Source organism: Protopterus annectens, chromosome 8.part0 (assembly GCF_019279795.1).
Source record: "Protopterus annectens isolate FY-2018-M chromosome 8.part0, PAN1.0, whole genome shotgun sequence".
NCBI classification, from domain to species: Eukaryota; Metazoa; Chordata; order Ceratodontiformes; family Protopteridae; genus Protopterus; species Protopterus annectens.
Window position 1 is genome coordinate 1,330,558,721 of NC_056741.1, and position 14,120 is coordinate 1,330,572,840.

The window sequence follows — 14,120 nt, forward strand, 5'->3', positions numbered from 1 at the left end:
CAGCTTGGAGTACAGTTCCTAGTGTGTCTATGGTTCCATCCATGGTGCCGGGAGCTCTGTCTGCACTGATCCTAGTTGAGGCTCCACCCTCAGGAGCGGGTTCAGCGGAGCAGGGTGTGACCCCAGTTCTGAGGTTGGCCTTCTCGTTTCCGGGCTCCCATCCCTCTTTGGGCGGACCTGCTTTCCAAGTTATGGAGAGGGCACTTGCTTCTGGGAGCATTCCACCAATGTCAGAACCTGAGACCTCTTTTCCCCTGAGCTACAGCTAACACAAGTCAGCGCCCCGGGACACCAGGCAGGAAAAATGCAGGAGACCCCATTACAGGACACCCCCTCTTCTGATTCCTTCTCAGAGGCCCCTGCTGAGGAGCCACCATGGAAGAGAGCATGCAAGAGGAAGCACGTAGACTCCCCCAAAGAGTCTCTGACAGAAGATATGGATTTCGATGCCAGGGAAGTGTCCCCACAGTCACCCCCGATGATGTCTCCTTTGGGGACATCCTTGAAATGTTGAAACAGAGGGGTGATTGGAAGTCCACTAACCCTTCTTCCAAGGAGTCCATGTCTCTGCAGGCTTTCCGTGCCCGGCCATCTACCTCTTGGGTGACCCCGCCTGTGGTCGAGCTGGTACAACTCATGGTGCAGCACATCTGGAAGAACCCTGTTTCTGTTGAGTTGATCCCTCGGAGACCTGACAAGATACTTTCCCTCCCGAGGAGAACCTACATTGGTCTAGAGGTTTACCAGTTGATGCTATGGTGGTGGCAGTGGCCACAAAAAAGGATCGCTGAAAGTGAGTCATACTGTTCATCTCCCCAACAGGGAGTCCTAGGCTGTAGACAGATTAAGGAAGCGAGTTTTTGCTTCAGCAACCTTTGCCATATGTCTCTAAATTACTTGGCACATTTTACTATGCTCCAAAGAGACTTGGTTTCCGAACTCTGTGGAACGCTTGCAGGACAGGTGTCTGATGGGGTAAGAGACAAAGTTGCCTCACAGCTTGCGACCCTGGAATCTTTTATCTTTAATTCGTCCATGAGGTTGCTCTCACATGCAACTGAAGGGGTGGCTAGAGCAGTGGGTTCAGGCATAGTTATGAGACGCCATGCCTGGATGCGCCTCTGTGACTTTGCAGACCCTTTTAAGTCTTCCTTCCTTCCTGAATGCTCCAATCGAAGCATCTTCCCTTTTTGGCCCTAAGGTGAAAGACACCCTGGCCATGTGTGAGAAGGATGGTAAGACCCTGTCTGCCATAGGTCTACACTTTTCCAGTCCCCAATGTTCCTTTTCCAGGAACCAGAGGAGCAGCAAAATGTGGCACAAAAAAATCTCAGGGTCCTTTCTGTGCCACATGTGGTGATTATACCCCCAGGGGCAGAGGGGGTGTAACCATTCTGGAAGATGCCCCTACTGAGACAGAGGGGGTCCACGTAATCAGGGACCCAGGGATTCTTTCTCTGGGTAGCCTTACCAGTGCTCCTGAAGAGCGGCCCGATTCCTTTCCTCTGGAAGCAGTTGGGGGACGTTTCTCTCTGCACCGTGCTGCCTGGCAATCCATACCTTCCGACTGTCGGGTGCAGAAAATTATAACCATAGGCTACACAATTCCCCTCATGACATATCCAAAGCTTCCTACAAAACTTCCCAACATTCCACCCAGTCAAAGAGAAGAAGCAGCTGCAGAAATAAACAAGCTTTGTCAAAAAAGAGTCATCCAAACAATCCCATCAGACCAATGCAGATCCGGATTCTACTCAAGATTCTTTTTGGTGCCAAAAAAGACAGAGGACTGGATCTCCGCAATTTGAAAAAGTCCATTGCCCAAACGAAATTCCAGATGGTCACGGTTCAGTCCATTCTCCCTTTTCTAAGGGAAGGCAATTGGATGTGCTCAATATATCTCCGGGATGCTTATTACCACATCAAAATGGAGAAACACTCTAGGAGACTACTTAGTTTCCGGCTAGGAGAGAATCACTACCAATCTCATAAGAAAATCCACGGAGTCTGAAGCTCAACCTTAAACATTTTTTAATATTTGTACATTATTAGTACCATAACTACAATACAAATACATTTTAATTTTAACAAATATATTTATTTAAGTATTTAATGTATTTGACATGTTATGTATATACATAGTTAATTATAATAAGTTATTTGATGATACACAACACAAGTTAGTTACTATTTTATGTGGGGTAGTTTTTTGTGATACTTATGTGTTTTTAACAAAGTATTTTTTAACTATGATTATTTTTAACAATACATTAATTGTCAATTTATTTGAAGTGATAATTGTTGTAATTAGTGAGTCATTATTGATAGTGGTTATATACTGGTTCAACACACTCTGAAGAAGTCATTTGATGAAACCTAGGTCAGTTGTGGAGAACCAGTTTTCTCATTTTTGTCTTTCCAGTTGGTGAAGCTTGTGCAATAAAGTACTGTGGTGGTTGAGCTTCAGACTCCGTGGATTTTCTTATTGGTCGTGTCGTGGTTTGGTTCCTACTACTAATCTCATGCCCTGGTGTTCAGGCTGTTTACACCCCCCAGAGAGTTCACAAAGTGAATGGCAGTGACCGTAGCTCACTTGAGACTTCAAGGATTCTAAGTGTTTCCATATTTGGACGATTGGCTCCTTTCCACCCCCCATCAAGCATCTTCTTGTAGCAGCCCTGCAGTACACACTTTCCCTGGTGAGACTTTTGTGAATAACGATAAATTAGGAGAACTCCCATCTTGCTATGACCCCGTCTATAGAGTTCACTGGAGCAGTCTTCAACACCTGTTCTTGCCTGGTGTCCCTCCCAGTTCACAAAGTGCAGGGACTGATGCTCAAGCTTAGGGTGATAGATCAAAACAAAGCCTCAGCAAGGGAGGTTCTTCAGCTTTTAGGATCCATGGCAGCTGCTATACCGATAGTGCCTCTTGCAAAACTAACATGCGAATACTTCAATGGCTTCTACTATATCAATGGTTTCCAAATCACCACTCTGTATGCTTTCAGATTCAGATAACCAATCATTGCAAACAGGACCTTCTTTAGTGGATGAGGCCACTGACAGAACTTTGGAAGTGCCCATTCCATCCCCCCAACCCAAGGCCATTGTGACCACGGATGCTTCCCTGATAGGGTGGGGGGGCCATTTTCAGGGAAAGACAGTCCAAGGCACATGATACACAATGGAGGCCAACCTGCATTTCAACGTTCTAGAACTGAGAGCAGTGCTGTTAGCATTGCAAGCATTCCAATCTCTTCTTCCTTCTGGGACGATTGTTATTCAACAAGACAATGCCAGTAGTCTGGTATATCAACAAGCAAGGAGAAACCAAGTCATATCCCCTATGTCGAGAGGCCATCAGAATTTGGCAGTGGGTGATAGCTTCCAACCACTTTCTGATAGCAACGCATATCCCAGGGAATTCCAGCATGATTGCAGACAAGTTGAGCAGGTGTATTTTCCTGCCTCACAAGTGGTCCCTCAGTCCCAACATAGTGGCAAAAATCTTCAGCCGTTGGGGCCAGCCTTGCTGCAACTTATTCTCCTCCCTGTCAAACAACAAATTCAGCAGCTATTTTGCCCTATTTCCCCCAAAGGAGGAGTCCCCGAGGGACACTCTGATTCACAATTAGCCCACAAGACTGCTATATGCCTATCCTCCCATTCCTGAGTAAAAACAAAAAACGAGCAGGGAACAGATCCTTCAACACTTTATTCAAGTTGAATAAAGTGTCGAAGGATCCGTTGTCTTCTTATTTTTTGTTTTTACTCAGTTTGGCAGTAGTAGTTTTTGGTGCTATCCTCCCATTCCTCATATTCCCCATTTCATAAAGAAAGCTATTTGGTTGAAATGCAAAGTGATCCTCATAGCCCCCTTTTCTGGCCTCGACAAGTTTGGTTCCCCTTCCTTCAGCATCACCTATTATGTCAACAGTGGATTCTGGACTTTTTTCCAGGCCTGATTTCTCATCCCCAAGGGTTGAGTCACCCAAACCTATTCAGTCTCAAGCTGACAGCTTGGTTTCTCCACTTTCATTATTCACCAGGCAGGATAAACTTCCCTCACCAGTACGTGACATTATCCTGGCCTCACACAAACCATCCACCAGAAGACTATATCTAGATAAATGGAAGAGATTCTCTATATGATCTAAGAAAAGAAGGCTAGACCCATACTCAGCTCCAGTTACAGTAGTCTTACAATATCTGTCAAAATTTTTCGAGGATGGAGCTGCAGGTTCTTCCATATGAGTGCATCTAGCGTCTGTTTCTAACTTTCATGATGGGATTAAGAAATTCTCCCCTCATTTCTCATCAGTTATGCCAAACCTTTCTAAAAGGGGTCTCGCACATTAGGCCTTCAATCAAACAACCTATAGAGCCATGGAACCTCACGTTAGTTCTTCAGTCTTTAACTCAACCTCCTTTTGAGCCTGCAGCAAAGTGTGACTTCAAATTTTTATCTTTTCCTGGTAGCCATCACGTTGGCCAGACGAATTTCGGAGCTCCATGCACTATGTATTAAAAGGCCCTATTTAATCTTCCACAAGGACAGAGTATCACTCCAGATGAAACCTTTCTTTTTTCCCAAAGTTATTTCAGATTTTTACATCAATCAAATCATTTACTTGCCAGTATTTTTCCCAAATTTTACTAATAAAGGGGAATACTGTCTACACTCCTTGGATGTGCATAGACAATTGAGGTTTTATCTAGACAGAACTAAAGCAATGCGTAAAACTAACCAATTTTTCATTTCTTTCTCTGGACCTAGAATAGGAAATTCTGTCTCCAAGGTGACTTTATCTAAATGGCTTAGGGACTGCGTATACTACATCTCTTCACTTGCAAAAAAGCCTATACCACAGAATATTAAAGCCCACTCTACCAGCTCTATGGCAACTTCTGTAGCCTTCCATTCGAGAGCCTCCATAGATGATATTTGTGCAGCAGCAACATGGGCTACCCCTCACACCTTTATTAATCATTACAAATTGGATGTGGTCTCCAGAGGGAGAGCTGCCTTTGGCTCACTGGTGCTCAGGAACATTCTTCCATAAGGACCGCCCAAGGAACACAAGGTAGCTGGTGATTCTGTCCCTTCAGTGATGAATGGACAGAAGATTAAGAACATCAGATAAAAAAGTTATGTCTTACCATAACGTTCCATCTGTGTTGTTGATCTTCTTTCATTCATCACTTTCTATCCTCCTTCCCCCTCCAAAGGCTCCTGGGGGATACTTTGTTTCCAAGTGGTGAGTCAGGGCATTTGCACAGAAATGGCCTCTCGTTTACTAATATTGGGCAAACTTGATCTGAGGTAATAGGAAGAAGGGCACTATGGGTAAAAGCTTAGTTCAAGAGTTTTTTGGCTAGTGCGAGCTTGGTATTAGGCTAACTCGGTTCTGAGGACAGAATCGACAACTTATCAGAGATGAATGAAAGAAGATCAACAACACAGATGGAACGTTATGGTAAGACATAACTTCTGTTTTTATTTTCCCAATAACACTGCGATTTTCTTGGTTGCATGACTCAATAATTAGTACTCTTGTATTTACAGTCAGAAGCATTGTTTTAAGAATATTTGCTTTAAGAGAATTTCATCAGTATTTATTCTGACAATTTTTTTTCTGGAACTTGTTTAGCTACTCCTTTAAAAGTGAAATTCACTTGCAACAAGACTGTGATCTATAGGTAACCTCAGCCTAGTATTCATAGAAGGAGCATTTGGACTTCAGACACCCCTTCGGCATAATTAGATTTTGTTTCAAAACTCAAGGAACCAACTTGAGAAGGAATCAGAATGAGCCAGGCAAGAAAGGCCATGAAGGAATACACAGAGTATCTGAAAACGGCTGCTTTTTGTCATGTTAGTGACCATATCAAAAAGCGACAGAGGCTGGGAATCATAGATGGTTATCACACTACAGAGCACATAGCATGAGCAATGACCATGGTCTGGGTGTAGGTAGATCTTACGACACCCATAGCTTGACTGCAGTTTGGTCTAAGTAGCACATTATACTGCACATTATAATGATATGGAAATTAAGAACCCCATGCAAATGAGCCACTATGAGTATGCAGATGAAGGAAGCCAAAACAGACCAATTCAGGGATGTATAAAAGTTCAGTGCATACCATTTTGAATGTCATGGTATGTGACATAGAACAGGATCACTGCTAGGAATAATGAAAGCAGCAGCCCAATAGGACATGCTGGAAGCTGCCATCACAGCCAGTGACTGCAATGTTGCAACACTTGGCCTTTGAATCAAAAGAAGAGGTAATATAATACCTGACATACCACTAGCTGACTGACCAGCAGATTGTGGACCATTTCTGAGTACACAAGATTACAATAGGAAGCCTAGTTAAAGCATGTCATATATAAGCAGTGTCAAGGGGAATATATAGTATTCTTTTTTCTGTGGATATACTTATTTCAACATATCATATGCAACATATTAGTATCCCTCTACTGTTTTAGATCATTACATGTTAAGCTAAAACATGGGTTTACATGCACTAATAGAAACCAAACTATACAGTTTTCATTATTGTTGTCATACAGCAAGCATATATGTTTATTTTTTACATTACATACATAGTTATATTCCTGATTTCCCTTAAACCTCAGTCTGATGATGTCAATTTGCTGGGTGAGCTAATTGAAGTGACTAGGGAAATGATTTTTTTTTAGCTATGATACAGAGTTGGAATTGCCTAGATAAAGTAAGACCTTGCTGAGTCTAATTGCAATGGCTGCCAAAAAAGCAATTACTAGAAAATGGAAGTCAAAGTATAAATCCACTTTACTAAAAGTAACAAAAATAGTAACAGAGTTAAAAAAACAGGAACTGAGATCTTTACAAAAGGGTAGGAATAAGTTACACAGGAAAAAAATGGGAAATGTGGGACCACTACAAGGAGGAGGAGGACTGATGTTTAAAAAAGGCAGGATCTGAATGAGCTATGCAATAGTTGACTGACAATGACTAGATATATTAAAAGAGATGTATACTGTTTGCAGCTACAGTTGTGTTGGCATGGTTTGTGAGGTATAAGGTTTGCAACTGAAATTGTGCCGCTATGATTTATTTTCATTTACATCAATGTAAGATTGTCTGTGTCACATATGATAATTTAATAAAGATCTTCTTCTTCTTCTTCATTTGGCTTTTCCCGGTTAGGGGTCACCACAGCGGATCACCTGTCCGCTCATGATTGGCAGTGGAGTTTTACAGTGTCGAGTTGCCAGCCCGGCGCCCAACCTTCCACAGAAGGCACACACTCACACCTAGGGCCAATTTAGAGTGTCCAATCCACCTACTGCATGTCTTTGGGATGTGGGAGGAAACCGGACCACCTGGAGGAAACCCATGCGACCACAGGATGGGCATGCAGACTCTGAACAGAAGGCACCCCAGCAAGAATCGAACCGGAGAACTTCTTGCTGTGTAAAAAAAAAAAATCTGATGTCAGTCCTCATTCTGTTCTCAACAAGTGGGTTCAGATCTGATCCATGGGATCCAACTTGGCCAATGCTAAAGCTCTCAGCCACCTTCTCCCTTAACCACAATGCACCTACAAAATTACCTCCGATCTCATTTGCTGCTTCTAGCTATTGAACGTGGTCTACAATCTTTCTTGAGCTGCGTTAAATAAGTAGAATTTCTCTGTTTTTTCGGTTAAATAGTTTTCAGTTTTTTGTGATCAATGCCTTTACTGTTCTTCTTCCACTTCTGTTTGCACTCCCTTGCCCTTACAACTTCATCATAATCTCTGTCATACCATTGTTGGTATCCCCTTGCTTCTTCTTCTCCTCTTGACTAGTACTGTTTGTGTGTTATAAGTTTTCATATTTGCTGCTGCTCTTGTTCCTTTCCCTTTTCCGTACTTGGTACACTTCGATACTATTATTAGGATCTTCATTCCCTTACTACCTTATTGTATAATTTTTATCTTCCAATAAACCCTCAACAAGAAAAGCATATTCCAGTAAATGGAGAAGATTTGCCATTTGGGTGCAGCAACAAAATCTTGACCCTTTTCAGCTTCTATCAATCACATTTTAGATTTCTTTGCACACATATTTCAAAACAGTGCTAGTTCTTCAATGGTTAAAGTGCAACTAGTAGCAATTTCAAATTAATATATGGGTTTTAATGGTGCATCCATAGCTTCTCACAAATTGAGCAAGACCTTCTGAAAAAGAACACTTCTTCTAAGGCCCATTTTTAAAGACATTCCAAAATGGATTCCTGCAAGTAAAGCATCTGCAAGGTCCCAAAATAACATGAACCAAAAAATGACCAGCAGATAGTGGATGCACTGAAAGTATATATTAATACTCTTTGAGTCAAAACATCAGTATACAAAAATACAAACCGGTTTCGGCTTTAAAATCACTAAGCCTTCATCAGTGTAAAGATACAATGAAAAAACACACATTTATATACTGTGTTACTAGCCAGTAAACCAATTACAGGTGTTCATTTAATCATGGGGCAAAAAGCCCTCCCAGTTTAATGATCAATTTTCTCTCTTTGGCATTCAATAACTCATGCCATCCAGATTTATTATATTTGATACCCAAAATTTTATCAATAATTATAAAGTGAAAAGATGCTGTTTGGTGAACTTCAGAGTGTTTATATAGAGCATTTGTATGTTTCTTATTTTTAATTTCAGTAATGTGTTCAGGAGTCTGTATTTAAGTGCTCTAGACATCTGGCCCACATAAAAAGCTGAGCATTGACAGATGGCCAAATATATAACCCAATCTGAACTGCAGTTCGCGAAGAAGGAAATGTCATAGACTATACTTGTATTTTTAATAGTGAAACTGTTGGTTTTTAATAGTCTAATACAATGCGTACAAAGACCACATGGATAACATCCTATGGCAATTTGTCCCTGAATAGTACTCTGCAATTTCTCCTTAGGTTGATATCTTCCTTGTTTGTAATGATTAAAGAGAGAAGCAAGGTTTCTGCCATGCCTATAGCAAAATAGGCAGTTAGCTCCCAATAATTCCAAGAGTTTATGATCTGCCATAAGGATGTTCCAATTGGATTGTACAATTTCAGTAAGTGCCCCAACACTTTTTCCGTAAGTAGTCACTAGTCTAGGATAACCAGTACTTCTACCTTGTTTATCATGATATTGTAAAAGTGCTGTCCTATCCATACTATTGATAGCATTCCTGGCCTGCATAATGTGCCCTGGTTTATAGCCCCTCTCTCTGAATCTTAGTCAAGTCATCTCTATACTGCATATAGGTATCGCCCTGTGAGCAAATTCATCTCACCCTCATATATTGTGATTTAGGAATATTTCTACATATATGGGGGATGAAAGCTGGAGGTATGGAGAAGGAAGTTATATTCAGGGAATTTATGGTAGACTTCCATATTCAGAGTGTTATCAGGAGCCCTACTAACCATAACATCCAAAAAGGTGATATTATTTTTATGGTAGTTCATTGTAAATTCAATCCCCCATTTGTTCTCATTTAGGTATTCCACAAACACCATCAGATGTTCCTCATCTGATCTCCATGCCATCCAGCAGTCATCCAAGTATCTATTTGATCAAGGTACAAGTTATGGGAACAGTCATATATAATCTGCTCTTCTATATATGCCATAAATATATCTGCATATATATGAGCAAATGACGCCCCCATAGCTGTACCCTTGATGTGTAGATAGCAAATGTTGTGATAGAAAAAGACATTTATTGTTAATACATGCTCAGTCAGACACAAAAGCAGTGTATTAAAGCCAGGTGGATATAGTTCTGACCTATATAGCCAATATTGCAATGCCTGGATGCCAGCCCAATGTGGAATATTAGTATAAAGGGCCTTGACATCCAGGGTACATAGTATCCATTCATCCTCTATTTGCATCTCTGAGATGACCTGCAAGAATTCTGTTGTATCCTTCAGAAAGGCTCTAACCCATTTTAATAAAGGTTTTAAATATTTAGTCAGATACTGAGAGAGAGGCTCGGTCATTGAACCTCTACCGGACACAATTGGCCAGCCAGGAGGATTGTACAAAATTTTATGTATTTTGGGTAGAAAGTATACATATTGATTATATGGATCAAGAATAGTGAGGTTTTTTTTGACATTATCTGTGATAATTCCTTCTTCAACAGCCAATGATAGAAAATCATCTATTTGTTTTTGAAACTGTTTAGTAGAGTTATATGTCAATTGCACATAATATCTATTATCAGCAAGTTGACTTTTGGCCTCTATATCATACTGCTCCCAATTTTGCACCACTACAGCTCCACCTTTATCAGCTCTCAAAATTACAATCTCATGATTGTCAGCCAGCTTAGAAATAATATTCATCTCCTGTGTAGTTACATTACTTGCTTTGATATAACTATTCCTGGAATTGAAGTGGAGATCCCTAAGTGTGGAATTTAGAAATGCTTGAACACTTGGATGCATTGGGGGTGAAAAAGTAGATTTGTGATATCTAAACTGATCATAAGTATCAGTATCGCCTTTATCATGGAAAAACAGTTTTAGATCAAGTATCCTACAAAACTCAACTATATATCTGACAAAATAATCTTCAGAAACAAATCCACCGGGTATATATGAAAGACCTTTATTTAATATACTTCTTTCCAAGGAGGAGAGGGGGTATGATGAAATATTCAGTACATTTTCTACTGATGTTTCTGTACAAACTTCCGTAGTAGTCCCCTCCATGTTTACTATACTTTCTGTGTTTTCTACCCCCCTCCTCCTTTTTGGTTTAAATCTTCCAAATTACTGTAATCCCTCCTCTTTTGTACTGGTGAGCCTGTGGATACCATAGTTTCAACCTCATACCCAGATGAGGAATCATCCCCTGATGTGTCAGTTGCTTTTTTAAGTATTGATCTAGTTCTTTTCCTTTTAACCAAATTCCTAAATGGTTGTGAAAACCTAACGTGCTTACTATTGTCCCTAGAGAAAGGATCCCCTTGTTCATAGTCTGTGACATCCCTAAGGATTTTTTTATTTTTCCTTTAGTTGTGTTTCCAAATTAGTCAATTCTGTACTAAGTTTCTTAAGACATAAGGAATAAGTGGGTTGTCCCTCAATTTCCTTAGCTTGTTCACTTAATTTAGTAATAGCAACAATTTCTGAATCAATAGTTCTGTCGTGAAAACCCATCAATAGCTCAACAAATTGCATTGTAGTTTTGTGCTGTGCCTCCTTCCATTCCTGAAGTAAAGCCTGATCCGGATTACTCACCATTGGTTGAGTTCTGACTCGTAAGCCTCTGAGTGTTACCCCTTTAACTGTATAGGCCTTAAACAGTTTGTAATGCCATACATTATTCCTAAGGGAACGCATATGTTTAGTTAAATTGGCAAACACAGCCTCACATGCATCACTCCTATTGACCAGTGTGGCCCCATTATCTATATTAGAGTCCATCCCTATGCCAAAAATTGCCAAGTTCTCATGATATAGTGAATAAGCATCAAAAACGTATATTGCCCAAATCTGACTATGAAGTGGACAATATCAACTTCTGGTAACTTACCAGGACAATGTCAGCCTAGGCTTACCACTTAGTTCCAATCCTATATTTTTTAAACAATCATATACGCATTGCAGTAGACTATTAAAAACCAACAGTTTCACTAGTACAAATACAAGTATAGTCTATGACATTTCCTTCTTCGCGAACTGCAGTTCAGATTGGGTTATATATTTGGCCACCTGTCAATGCTCAGCTTTTTATGTGGGCCAGACGTCTAGACCACTTAAATATAGAATTTCTGAACACATTAGCGAAATTAAAAATAAGAAACATACAAATGCTCTTTATAAACATTTATTGACACCCCTTACCAAACTGCAAATGCTTTTAACTCTTTCTTCACTGAAACTATTCAATCTCTTGCTAAACAACTGAACACTAATGACTTCTATCCTCCAAACAATCTAGTAGACTCTTCTTATAACTTCTCTCTACAACCTATCTCTACCTCTTTCATCTATAGACTTATTTTTAAACTGAAACCCTGTACCCCCTCTGCTGACAAACTCCCTTCCCTTTTTCTGCAAAAAGCAGCCAAAGAAATTGCATACCCAATAGCTATACTCATAAATAGGACCATCCAAGAGGGAACCACCCCTGATATCTGGAAAGTCTCTCATATTATCCCACTGCACAAAGGCGGTAACTGTATTGACTACTCCAACTTTAGACCAATTGTCCTTCTCTCACCTTTAGCAAAGATTATGGAGAAATGTATTCATCAGCAACTTGTACAGTATCTCTCTTTACACAATATTATAGCTAACTGTCAACATGGCTTTAGACCCCACCATAGCACCACTACTGCTCTCCTTTCCTTTATAGATACCATTAACAACAATCGCAACAATAATCTTTTCTCTTCTGCTTTATTCATTGACCTCTCAAAAGCATTTGACATGGTTAACCACTCTTCCTTAATTAACATCCTTAAATCCCTCTCATTTGACACTCTTACCATCAAATGGTTTAGTTCTTATCTCAACAACAGACAACAAGCCGTTCTCTGGGACAACCACATCTCCTCCTTACTGCCCATTTCTATCGGAGTGCCTCAGGGCTCTATTCTTGGTCCACTTCTCTTCTCCCTCTACATCAATGATCTCCACTCTGCAATTCCTCAAGCCACCTGTATTCAATATGCAGACGACTCCACTATTATTTGTTCAGCATCCTCCTCCTCTGATCTAATCTCACAAACCCAAAATATCTTTAACACTGTAGAAACATGGTTTACTAGACGATACCTTCTCCTTAATGCTAAAAAAAACAAACTTCTTCTCTTCACCCCCACTATTCGTACCCCCCCATTTAATTTCACCATCTTGTCAAACAACAACACTGTCATCTCTCCAGACTCTACAACTAAACTGCTAGGAATAACCATTGATAACAATCTCTCTTTTGATCAACACATCAACAACACCATCAAATCAGTAAATAGAAAGATAGGATCCTTATACCGTATTAAACCATTCCTCACCCCATCAGCTAGAGCTACTATTGCCCACTCCCATCTTTTATCTACTCTATTCTATGCCTCTCCCATCTTCACTAACCTCAAGAAAACTAACCTAAACAAACTAGCAACTTGCTATAATAACATTGCCCGCTTCGCCACTGGTAACCCTTTCAGAACCCATCACTGCCTTAACCTGAAACTTTTAGGCTGGCTAGAACTACATAACTATATTATAATCTCACAACTTACTATTGCCCACAAAATTCTATACCAACCTGATAACATCCCTATACTATCACAGCTTTTACTCCCTTATAATAATCTTACCTCCCTTCATTCCTCTTGTAAATTCTTGACCAAACCTATAAAGGCTCATAACTTAGCTGGAGACTCTCTGTTTAGTAATACTGTAGGCCGAGCTTGGAATTTGCTACCTAGGGATTTAACTCTAATCACATCTCTACCCCTCTTCAAACAACAAATCAAACTGTACTTCCAAAATCACTGGCTTTGCTCATGTAATACACCAGACTGATTTCTCTCTCCCCCCCCTTACCTGACCTTTAACCCTACTGGGTGCTTATACTTACTATCTACCTTTCTTCCTCCTTCCAATCCTTCTTTGCTCTACCTACTTCTCTCTCCTCTCCTATCTCCTCTTCCTAGCCCTTTTCTTCTCTTACTTCTTAACTACTGTCGCCTCCCTTCACTTTACCTAACACTACTCCTCTTACTTCTCCTCCTACTTGTACTATATCCTATTATAGCAGAAGCCTTAAGATACAGCCTGCTAGTATTAAGTAAGATGCTTTGAATCTGATTTAACTCTAGTCATGACTACTATTGATTATGTGCCTTAATTTTTATTGATCTTATTACCATTTTTTATTATTATTACCAATTTTTATTACAAATTTTTTTTTCTTTTCTTTGTATTCTATGTGTTTATGATTATCATGTCTCTTTGTTATGTTTTATGTGGAGCTTTTCTCCCCGCACCTCTACTGAAAATGGAAATATATCCAGCTAGACTAGCCCGGTCAACAAATGTAAAATAAATAAAATAAAATAAACACTCCGAAG